The 12,516-nt window shown below is 34.0% G+C and overlaps 1 protein-coding gene across 6 annotated transcripts in view; it reads left to right on the top strand.

Moving 5' to 3' along the window:
• LOC311441012 (uncharacterized protein) overlaps positions 1–12,516 on the top strand; it is a 383,622-nt gene that overhangs the window by 241,057 nt on the left and 130,049 nt on the right. The window contains exon 1 of one of the 6 annotated variants that reach the window (XR_014695713.1): positions 5,236–5,350. The exons of the other annotated variants lie outside the window; for them this stretch is intronic. The gene's annotated coding sequence lies outside the window, so the exon portion shown is untranslated. Of the gene's footprint in view, positions 1–5,235; positions 5,351–12,516 lie in introns of those variants that run through there. 6 annotated transcript variants of the gene reach the window in all.

The following is a 12,516-nucleotide window of genomic DNA, read 5'->3' as shown; positions in this document are numbered from 1 at the left end:
ATATAATATATTAATATATTATATACATATAATGTTATTCATATATTATTTATATTGTATATTTTTATATGTATATATTATATGTGTATATAATATATATTATATATACCTACAACATAATATATACATATATCAGAATAAATAATGTTATTAATGATTATAATTATATTAATATATCATAATTAGCATTAGTATATTAACATTGTGTTCATATTGTAATATTAATATTATATTAATAGTATATAATAATTATAGTATATAATATTATATATCATATATACCATATATAGCATATTTATATATTGTACATAATATATATTATACATATAATGTATGTATACTATATCATATATAGAGAAAACATATATTTACTATATATTTATTATATGCATATTATACTAATATAATGTATAATATATATTATATATTATGTATATATCAAATATATAATATATATAATAAATTACATTTTTTCCTCCAGAAATAGTGCTGATTAGTTATCAGCTGCTTTATTAGAGACCAAAGAAAATGCTCAAATTTGGGTGAGGGTGTTCTGGCAGTCCTGAAATAAGACAAACATTTGAGGTCACTGCCTTGAAACATTTCTGTTGCATTCATGCTCGCATTGCATCGATAGAGATCTAGGAAATAGTAAAGAATTTCAGACTCATGCACCAGTGAGTTTGTCTGTGTCGCATCATGGAGGACATGTCTCCAGTACTATCAAATAATACATTTTGTGGTGACTGCCTTCTGTAAGTCCCTTTTATACATTCCTTCAGTCTTCATATATTGGAGATTGTTTAATGTCACTCTCTGTAGCTCATAGCAAATATTTGCAGGCTTCAGAATGAATTCTGCTTCCCAACTGGGGGTTAGGTTGCTAGCTTGTTCTCAGCTTTAAATTCCACTGAGTTGTGGGTATGCCAAAACAGATAGTAGTCAGATACACTTTTTGCATATAATTGGTAAAGCAGTTGCTTAAAACCACATAAGATTTTGAATTATACTTGGCAAAAACCTAGAGATATAACACAGCTGGTCTCCTTGTATCATATTAACTCAGGGCACTTGTTTTTGTAGTTTAAGTATAATGCTTTCTGGCTCATAGATTCCACAAATGAAATCTATATGACTAAGCTCTTTGGCAGCTGACAGAATTGAGGCTATGTATAATGTATGGAAAGAAACATTAATTGAAGAGAGATGATCTAATAACATTCAGTAAGCCTTAGATTAAACCCAAGAGGCATTTTAAGTATTAGGTATAATGTAACTACAGCAGGAATAACATAAGTATAGCAGAAAGTCATGTGAAAAACTATTTTTTATAATTCTCCTATACATTCTCTTTGCTCCATGAGAAAAAATAAATCAATAAAGCCATTCCCATCTTTCCAAGATACTTTTTTAATTTAGTCAACAGCAGGATATATTCCAATTATACAAAATGTATATATTTCTTTGCTTTCCATCACTCTAAATATTGTATTTTATTTATTTCTATCCAAGTAAAATCTTAACTGCCCCAGAAAGTGGATGTACATCCAATGTAGTACATGATGGCACCAAGGTTCAGACTTTTTCCCCAGTTTTATAGGTTGCTTTTTTTTCAAGTTGGTACATAATGTGTGTTTTGAAATCTTTCAGCTGTCCAAAAGATTTGTTTTCTATCTTGTTGCTTACACATGCTGGTAAGAAACCATTTCCTTAGCATATATTTCTTCACTAACCCTCAGATGTGCAACCGTATTAGTAATTTACTTGTGATTACTTATACAAGTATGCCATAGTCTATTCAGATTCCTCTGCTGCCTTCAGATAAAGATGCTTAGTTCTTTTATCCAAGTGCTACTCTTATCATAACAGCCATTTCACAGGAAAGAACAAAATTAAAGAAAGCATAAATCTGCTTGATCCACTGACATGCAGCCGTGTTTGTAAAGATTATTAAAAGAGGCATAATAACTATGTTATTGCTAGTGGGAGTAGAGCTTTTGTGGCAGATTGGATCTCATTGTAATTCTTCATTATTTTTTGATATCCATCCAAATCATTTTCAGCAAGTGTTATGATAGGTTAGAGAAAGTAGGAAGCAATTTAAAGCTGTTTTTTTTTTTTTTTTTTTTTTTTTTTTTTTTTTTTTTTCCCTTTCAGTTTACACTGCAATGTTTTATTTTTCAGGTGGTACTTTGTTACAGAGAAATAGGATTGACTCACAGACTCACTGATTGACATCTCCTATGTTCTATACTGGTATTAGCCAAACTGTCTATTCCATATTCTCTGTTCTCTTGGTAGTGGGGGTGATAGAATACCTGAAGATAAGAGTTTAAAACAAACAAATCCCTCAAGGGTTCTAACAGGATTAATCTCTGTAGATGTCTTTGTGAAGATTTCAAAGTACTGAAATACTGCAGTCGCAATGAAGGAAAGCTTTCCAATTCTGCCACTTAGAATAAAACTTTGGAATACCACTTTTATATCAGAGTCAGCAAACTGTAATGAACTTCTGTTACTCTTTCTATAAATGAGTCTGTTTGCAGTTCTGTGATATTGTCTGTTGAGTTGTAACTTCTCTGTTTTGTGACACATTTCCCTGCTGAAGAAGTGAAATAACGGGAATTAGCTGTACTTGCTCAAGTGCTGTTGTTCTTGAGTATCATAAAGTCATACAGGTTTTCAGCTGGTAAGCAACAAATTCTGGAGTAGAAGACGTGCTAGATGTGCTTTAGTTCTGTTGAAGTGCTTGGATCCAGAAAGTTGCAAGAAAAGCTTCAGCATAGGCATATATAAGTAGAATGTAATTTGGCTTTAAATATCAAAATCATCAAGCTTTCTAATCCCTAAATAAGATTCATTTCAAAATCAGAACATTACTAAATTCACAGAAGTAAATTTAGGAGCTAAACTGTAATTGCATCTGAGCAGCCCACAGCCAGAAAAAGATATTTAGAAAATTGATTTCTATGAGAAACCTATTAAAGGGAAACCTGAGCAGTTTATCTGATTATGACTAATGCAGAATAAACAACCTGTACTTGAGTGAAGGTGGTGTTGAAAGTGCCACTGTGCCTGAATATGAGGAGGAAAGGACCTTATACTGATTCATGTGCAGCTAATATTGTATGCATGCTTTGTTATTCACAGCTGGCTGAAAAATATAAGGAATTTGAAATAAACCTGGTACAATTTTCATGCTGTTAGCATTTGATAACTTTTAGGTAGCAGGTAGGGAAGTTGAAATGTCCTTTTCTGTTTTTGTATGCCATGACTAGTGCAGACAATCAGGAGCTAGCTTCTCATTCCTATCAGAAGCTGTGCACAGAGCAAAGGCCCGTAGGTACTTCATAAGCAGGGCAGTGCACACCTGGATTAGGATTGATCCCAAAGTAGGAGCACTGAGATGGAGGTAAATCATATGGTAGGAAAATGCAACAAAAAGCATTGGTCATGTTGTTAAAGTCAGGTGTTGCTGGGTAATGGTCCTCTGTTAGAGAGGGAGTAAGGATGTGTGTTTGGAATGTATGGGTGGAAGGGGTAGAGAAGCATACCTGATCTGTTATAGGGCTGGTACCTATAGCTATCACCAGCACCGTATGGTAAGCACCTACACCTCTTGTCCCAGCACCACGCACGGCTGGCTATTGCCAGCGCTTGAGAAAAGCAGGTTTGGGAATCTCTGAGACAACCGGTATCTGACCATAGCTATGAATGAGTGCCACTGGGGGTGATAAGTATTTGTCAGGTATTTTGTTTCTTTATCAAGTACGTGTACATAATTCTGTATTCCTGAATACAGTGGGTAACTTTCTTGGTATAGTTTCTATTCAACACAGAACTCATCAGGCAGGATTTTGTTTCTTTTCAGGTTTATGCTTTTGATTTCTTCTCTCATGTTTGGAGTTTTCTCCTTAGGTTCCTGTTTTTCCCCTGATATTTTCAGCTCCAACTGCTCTGTGTGCCCACTCCTGCATGCAGAATTAATCACTTGGGAAGTGGTATTTTTCTCTCCTCGTTAGTTCTTGCCCTGTTGTCGCCATGCAGCTCAGTATCTTTAATGGTAGTGTCTATTATTTTTGTTATCTCACTTCATAAAGAAGCTTGTTTTGTTTCAGACTTTTTATTTAGCCTGAATGATGAGCATACTAACTACACGACAACTTCAAGGTCTGTGATTGCCTATAGATCAAAGACACTTATGATGCCAGCTTCTAAGACTTTCCAGGAGAAGAAGTTGTTTAGCTAGCTGTATATTAATGCTGCTTAGCAGGTGGATGTGAAGCAAGCCAGCATGATTGCACTCTGCAGACCCCCATGGTGTGCCACAAGCCATGGTGTTTGAGAATGATTCAGCTGTGTTAGCTGAGCTGATTTTCAGGGGGTAATAAAGCCCAAAACAATCTCTCTCTTTATGTGTTTGTATTTTGTATTGCTTCTACAGATACGCAAGGATGGCTTTTGTATACTTTCAGGTGACTTGTCAGAAACAAATTTATGGAGTTGTTATAAGAGCTTGCAAAAAAAAAAAAAAAAAAAAAAAAAAGGTTTGAAAATAGCTCAAATGAAAATAGAAGGCTGAGTTGGTCAAATGCTTAAAAAATAAATAAATAAAAAAAAATTGCTTGTCTTTTAATAGCTACTACCAAGTACCTGAGAACCTTTAATGTGTCAACCCTCTTTTTCTTGTTCAACTGACAACGTTCAGTGTTTTAGTACTTAGAACAGAATGGAGAATATACAAAACATATCTGGAAGTAATCACTATGAAACACCAAATATCACAATTATCTTGATAGAAATAAATAATCTATACAACGGAGCCTGAAATAATAGATAAGTAGCAGCAATTGTAATGATACTGGAATAAACACTGTATATACAGATTCCAATGTGTATGTTTGATACTGAGTGTTATATCAACCATTTTGAATATCTAAGTATTTCAGGGAAAGATAAGCAGATAGTAATGGTGGTTCTGGATTATTAACAGTCATCATTGGACAGCTGCAGGACTGAAAGCAGTGCCTAGAACTTCAGCTGAGAAATGGGTTACTTAGGAAAATTTATCTTAGTCTAAATATTTTTGGCTTAGCTCTTGACTCATTCAATCAATGCAACGTTTTCTCATTTGTCTGAAGGTATCTTTTTTGTTGTTGTTGTTTGATTTTTTTTCTTAAGAAAACTGTATCAAGCTGCATTTGAGTTTTAGAATGAGAAACTTGCTGTCATTTGCTTACAGTAAGCACGATCTTTTGTTACAGTGAAGGGTGCATGCAAATATCGTAAATGGGTCTAAAATGAAGGAAGAGAACATAGTGAGAAGCTGATCCCTTTCTGTTGTGAAAAGGTATGCTTTATAGTTCTGATATGTTACCTAGAAGCCTACTAACTTGTCACCATCGGATAAATTTTAGAGAAGGGAAATGAAATAATCTGAATTTTTCACATATTGAGTTTCTTCAGCAGCACATTTTCTTACACATAGATATGCAACTTATACACATATTTACCTCTATGTAAGGATGTAATTCAGACTGAAATTTCAGTACTGATTTCAAAAATAATGCTACAAAAAAATGTTGTTTTTTCTCTATTCAATGCAATGTAAATGGCTTAGATGATTCAAAACAGATCATTAAATCTTTTCTGGTTTGCATGACATTGGTTATTTTTGCTCTCTTCCTTCCTCTCTGCCATATGTCTATAAACCTATTGATTTTCTCAGTATTCTGTGTTTTGTTTTTTTTGTGTTTTTTTTTTTTTTTTTTTTTCCTTGTTGATGCAGTATATCAGTTTCCTTTTTATTACAGTTTTTTGTTTTGTTTTGTTTTTCCCACTGATCTTTAGAGGACATTTATGTGAACTGAAACAAAGATGAGTTATAATGATGATGTAAGCTTGGAGGATAAAACTGCATTGATCCAACATTGATTACAGTAAGGAAGAATAAATCACACCCTAGAAGAAAAGGATGGGGTCAATAGTTTTGAACCTCTTGCATGTTTCATATAATCTTGATATGTTACTTTTTCTTTTTTTTTAATCATACCACTATTTTATTTACCAGAAATAATCTTGAGAAGATTAAAAGAATATTGTCAAAGGGCTGTTGTCCAGATGAATATTTTTAGAGTCTTATGTTACATATAGTGGTATATGGATTCAGGTAGTTAACAGCCTTCTATGCAGCTCTCCCAAGCCACTTAAAGATAAAGGATGGACCAGCCTGCATAACTAAAATAGCATTATATAAATGCAGAAATAAAGCAGCTAGTTCCTGTAAGGCTTGCTACAAAATTGCTTTCAAAGTTACCTTATGAGCTCTGTTCCTTGAAGACCAAGGCAAGTAGGGGCTGATCCTAAATGTGAAGGTTCAAATTAGAATAGATGAAATAAGTCACATCTTTGAACAGATAGTCTGTTCAAAAACTGTGTTCAGTATATTAATCTTTACAAAGAATACAAAGTAACCTAGTAGTATAACTGTAGAAAATTGTTTTGTGAATAGTGTTTCTCGTGTTTTTTACAAGTATCCCTGCTTAGGTGGGGGTATCTCTGTGGTGTTTTAGCAGGTTTTCTCCTATGCAAGTACTAAATAATAGGAGTGTTCTCAAATGGCTCTTCCTATTATGCTGAGGGTAAAAGCCTGGAACAGAATGCAGGGGAAGAGTTCATAACTGCATTGGGTGCAGACCACCCTATTCCATGTCATCAAAGGACATTTTTCTCAGTACTTAATAACTTGGCTGCTTCTTGAAGACAGGAGTCGCTGACCTTTTCTCTCTCTAGTATTTTTGATGGAATGCGGATAGAACTGTGTATTTCTAACAAAAGACACTTTCTGATCTTAAAGTTTGCTATTTCACTCTGGTATGTGACAGTCTTCCAAGGCATGTTGTTGTTGTGGAGATCAGGGCTCCAGTGGTGGAGACAATGCTGTGTCGCAGACGTTTTTTTTTTTTTTTTTTTTTTTTTTTTTTTTTTTTTTTTTTTTTTTAAAAAAATGTAGGATGGGTAGCTAATAATGCTGTGATCTAGTTATAACCTCCAACTTGATAGGCCTTACATTGCTTATTGGAAGCTAGAAAGGTATTTTAGACTGGATCATTTTATACATTTTACAATCATTCCCTTAGCATCTGCTACTAGATGCCTTCTGACACAGTGCTGAAAAACAACTGTCTGCTGCTCTGTGGCCACTCACTTCTGTTCTGTATTATGATTCAAAAGTTAGTGTTTACTAGTTTTTTAAGTTCATATAGCTACAACTGGGAAGGAAAAGGCAATCAGCAGAACTAATAAAGCTACTGAAGAATTTCTTAAAGTTCAATGTCTTTTTCTCAGAAATGCTGATTTGCTGAAACAAAGTCTTTGTTGCAGAAATTTATATATTAGTTTTGATAAGGACAGAGTTCTGAACCATCAATCTCCACAGAATTGCTGATGGATAGAAATAAACCTGCATCTCATACCCAAGGAGAAAGCCTCAGGGGCTTTCCTTCTTCCATGCATCAACTCTACTTAGAATGGTAGAGTTCATTCTAGTGAAATGTGAGAATGCAAGAGAGTTTCAGTTTTTCTTTATTTGATTATAGTCATTAGATATTTATTATTTTGTTAACTTATTATTTTTGTTTTATTATTTTGATACTTATTTTTATTACCTTGCTGAACAGTTTTCCTTCATCTCCTGTGAGGAAAATTAAGTTTGCATTTTACCATCCTGGCATAAATTGGGTGGATTCACCAAACAAAGATGTAACTTTGTGAATATATGTTCACTCTTAAAATAGACATGATATTGTGATAAAGGGATGTGTGTGAAAAATATTAATTAGTTCTTCTCAAGTTGGAAATAGATAATTTTGACAAATTGCATGTTTCCGCAGACAAACTTACTAGTATTGTCCTTAAGTCTTGTGCATATTTTTGGAGAACCCAGCAGCTTAATCTAAATCAAAGTTTTCCATGTTCTTGAACTGTGGAATTGAATATTTTGTTCCTTTTAAAACGTTTCCTAACAGGGTTTTTAAGTTAGATGAGGAGAATTACCCTTCAGACTTGGATTTTCCAGAGGAACATAAGGAAAATTTAATCAGACATTTGGAAAATATTTTAGACACTGCAGGCCTGGCAGCTTGTCCCCAGGCTGGAATCCCATGCTGAGAGTTTGTCCTTCACTGCAGGGATGCAGTCTGTCTCCAGAGTGCACCTTGGGGTACTTACTACATGGGCTTCTGCATTAAGCAGCTGTATCATAACACAAAACCCACAAAAAAAGCTTTTCATGGCAAACCCCTACTCTGATTCTTTGTCTTAATGAAAGAACTAATAATTTTTGATAAAAAAAAAAAATCACTTTCAAAGGGCTTCTTTCTGTAGCTTTATATTTATATTTCAGAAGAATCTCAGCTAAAACAGGGCTGTTTCAGCAAGATATTTTTGCAACTGCAGTTCAATTCTTGGAAAGAATGTTAATTTGCAAGTAGCTCTTGGAGAAACCTTGTTCTCTTTTTTATTTTTTTATTTTTAATTGGCTCAGGAAATCAGTAGTTCATGAAGGACAGATGTTTGGAATGTTCTTCATTCTAATGCTGTTTCTTCTTCTGTTGTAATAACAAACTCATTTTTAGAGAGGTACCAAAATCCTCTTCCAACCAATCAGCACAAGAAGAAGTCATATTGTGGAAGATTTGGACACCTTACAGTTACTCTCTTAACAAGTGCTTTGCTTTCTCATTTAGAGGGTGGGAAGACCAGCTTTGGCATCCCTACCTGATTTTTCCTTGATAATGAATTCTCTCCAAAGGAAAGGAGGAATACAGCTGTATTCCTCTGTAGTTTATGTTACAGTAACCTCTGGAGAGGAGAAAATAGCATCTGCTATTGCCTTCCTGTGCAGGAGTAGTTTATAGAACACCTCTTGGACCCCCAGTTGTCACCCTCAGCTCTGGTGGTGAGAAGCATGGGGAATGGGTGAGGGAGCTCTGTGGCTTGCCTTTAGGGGGGCATGTAGGGGAGAGAAACCTTGAATGTTTGCATACATAAAGCAACAGTGGTGGTAAGAAGCTAAAGAACTTGAACTGGTAAGGAAAAAACAATATAGAAGGATTCTCTCACAGAATAGAGACCAAAGTAGAATTAAGAATGAAACAAAAGGAAACAGAGAAGAAAAGGAAACAACAGTGGAAATACAGAGCATAATCACTTGCAGAAAGAGTTTGATCACTTTGTTCTTATAATTTTCCTTTAGAAAAGGGAGTCAAAGGAAAAAGAATTAAGAGAGTAGGCAAGAAGAAACATAAAAGAATAACCTTAGATTAAATGCATAGTAAGAGAATTAATGTGGAAAATATTAAAACCATATGAAATATTTCATTTTTCAATTTAAAAAGGACATGGATAGGAATAAAAAATCACTTGGTGTTCAAAATACAGTAAGGACAATTTTGGGTGCTCTTCTGATTTCTCTTTTCAGATGTTTTCATTTTTCTGACTTATAGACCCCAACTCTGGTTTTTGCAGAACTATTTTATGTAATGCAGGATATAATAAAAATGCACCTAATTATGCATCCCTAAGCCTGGCTCTGTGCTCAATATTTAGGAGATCAGCAAAATCAACACCGGTCCTTAGGAAATGGATTTCATTTCATTAACAAGCAGACTATCTACTTGTATTCCAAATTTATTTTGTGGCATTTAATTCAACAAAGTTACATTATATGATTACAACATACAACATCACTACTCATTCATATCATGTCCTCAATAACTGTTTGTATTTTGAGCACATTGTGAAATCACACACTATATTCAGTGGATGAAAACTCCAATGGAATGTTGGCTTTGTATGTCTCTAGTCAAAACAGATTTAATGTAGGCTATTATCTACAGCTCTGGTAATTATTTGAAACCTCAGGTACAGTACAGTCCTGCCAAAAGGTGGAGATCATGAATTACTAGCCTGGTACTGTTTTCCTTATGACTTGCAGTATTTAATTTTTTAATTCTCCTCTTAAATGAAAACAAAAATCCACCACCAAGAGAGGATGAACTATTGTTGAAAGTCAGTATCATAGTAGTTATAATGCAAAGTTATCTGCTGTACTACGCTGAAAATACTATCTAAAATATAACCACGGGTATGTGTAAAAGTGATGTGCCTCCATATTTTTTCCAAATTAAGTTGTGAATGAGCTTGACTTTGTATACATAACTTTAAATATAGATTTTTGTTTATAACTTACCATGAGAAACTGGTGTTCACAGCTATGAGTTTTTCATAATAATCCGTGGAAACTTCACCAGAATTTTTGAGGTCAGTAAGCAGAAGATGTTAGAGAGGTTACATGTGAAAGCTTCATTGGCCATAATAAAGCTTTTAAAAATATAGGAAACTAGATCAGTCCAGTCATTTAAGCATTTTTTTTTCTAGAATACTGCTTAGCAAAGTACAAAATGTAGCTCATTAAAGATCACATCAATGGCTATGGCAATATAAATCCCCCTAGTTCTAATTCAAATAGGTAATTGTATTTTATAACCAGTTAAAAGCCAAGAATTTGTTACAGGGAGAAGAAAGAGATAAGAATTGCTACTAAACAGCATTACAAACAGCTTTGTATAATCACATTTCAGTGGTTTTTGACTTGGTAAACAGCACAATGATATCAAATTGAAGTACTTAATCGTTAAATAAAAAACTTTGACCTATACAAGGTAATCCTAATTAAATCCAGGGTCTTGTGCACTGTAATTTATTGCACTCTTAGTGAGCTTTTTGCTTTCAAAACTAATTAGTGTGATACAAAGTGAATGTGTTCTGATTTCTTTTCCTTTGTATTCATAATTTTTTAGTACCTACTACCTATTCCATCCTGTTGTCTTCTCTAATTTGTCCTCAGAAAAATACCTGTGCTATGTGGCATGCTGCCTTCCTCTTACCATCACTTTCTCTTCACTTTCCCTTGCATAAATACCACAGCTTGTTGTCCTCAGAAAAGTAAGTATGCTATTTCTTTAGCAAAAGGTGATTGCCTTTGGGGAAATCGTAAATTCTTATTTCTGGGCTGTGTATGTTATAAACGCTGCCTATCCAATTTGCCTTGCTAAATGGCATGCAAGGAGGCAACTAACCTAACTGATAGTAATTCTCAACATCAGGCTGGAATTCCCATATTTCTATGCAATCCATGGTCCTTATTATACCCAAAGGTTTTAAATGTTATAGTATGCCCCTATCCTTTCATAAGAGTAAATAAGGGCAAGGGCATTATGAAGTCTTTCAAAAGAGATTTTTTTTTTTATGCATTTTATCTGTCCATTGGCCCATAGTACTTAAGACTGTGTAGTCAGGAAGAAACGTCACCTGTCACTGGTTAACCTTGTCCACAAAAGCTTTATATGTCTTTTGAAGCAAAGCTCTATGGTCCCTGTTGGAGATGGCACACAGCACTAGATGGATTATTTGATGCTGTTTGTAATGGCAACTGCTTTTTTTTTTGCTTTTTTTTTTTTTTGCTTTTTTTTTTTTTTTTTCTGTGCATGTAAATCAGTTGTAGTTCTTGAGTTCGTCGAGAGAGCAGAACTTGGGCAGGGAATGGCATGATCTGGATATCAAGCTCTATGGGTTGGACTCCTAATAAAAGGCATTTGAACAACCTCTAATATTTAATAGGATATCTAGAATTGCAAAAATATATCTTCAGTGAAATATTTCTTTGAACTGTTCTGTTCTGATGTGTTTTGAGCATTAGGCATTAAATTAGCCATATTTCAGCAATATACATATTTTATATATAGCAGAAAATGTAAAAAAATAAATCTGTTCTCATATTTCCATTATTATTTTTGGTCCTCTGAAAATATAGGTATTTTCTGGAGATCCAGCTCTGTCATAGATTTTGCTAACTGCAAACATGAGTGCTAGTGGCAAACAGTGAGATTCAGCTTAGAGTTGAATTTTTAGTGCTTATTTCTCAAGTTCTCCTGTAAATAAGTCTTGAAGTATGAAGTAATAAGATACTACCAAATTATTTTTGATACAGTTGCATTTATTAACACATTTCCATTCTACTGACTTTCCCTCATCCTATTTTTAATGTATTAGATCAGCATCATATATCTTCTTCTGTCAAACAATTCTGGAATACAATTACTATTTGAAGTGTAGTCCAATTTTGCATATTTCAAAGAAGCAAACAATACAGTATACTTAAGATAGGTCGAAATTAAAATTGGCTGCTTTGGGGAATTTTATTGTCATAGAACATGACTGACTACTCCTGACTACTCCTCAGTCATGTGGATATGCTGCTTATTTGGATTATTGGATATAAATCCATGTAGAATGGTCCTAAGAATATGAACATAGATGTTTCCTGGTAATTTCTGAAATGATCCTCATAAAACAGAACTCAGTACAGTGTTCTGAAACTTGGGAACAAAAGAGAGCAGGATACATGAATTCTAAATTCTTTCAGTTCAGCTGATTTTTAATTCCTATTGAGTT

The sequence above is a fragment of the Aythya ferina genome, assembly GCF_964211825.1.
Source record: "Aythya ferina genome assembly, chromosome: 8".
NCBI classification, from domain to species: Eukaryota; Metazoa; Chordata; class Aves; order Anseriformes; family Anatidae; genus Aythya; species Aythya ferina.
This window is presented reverse-complemented; position numbering and strand designations above follow the sequence as displayed.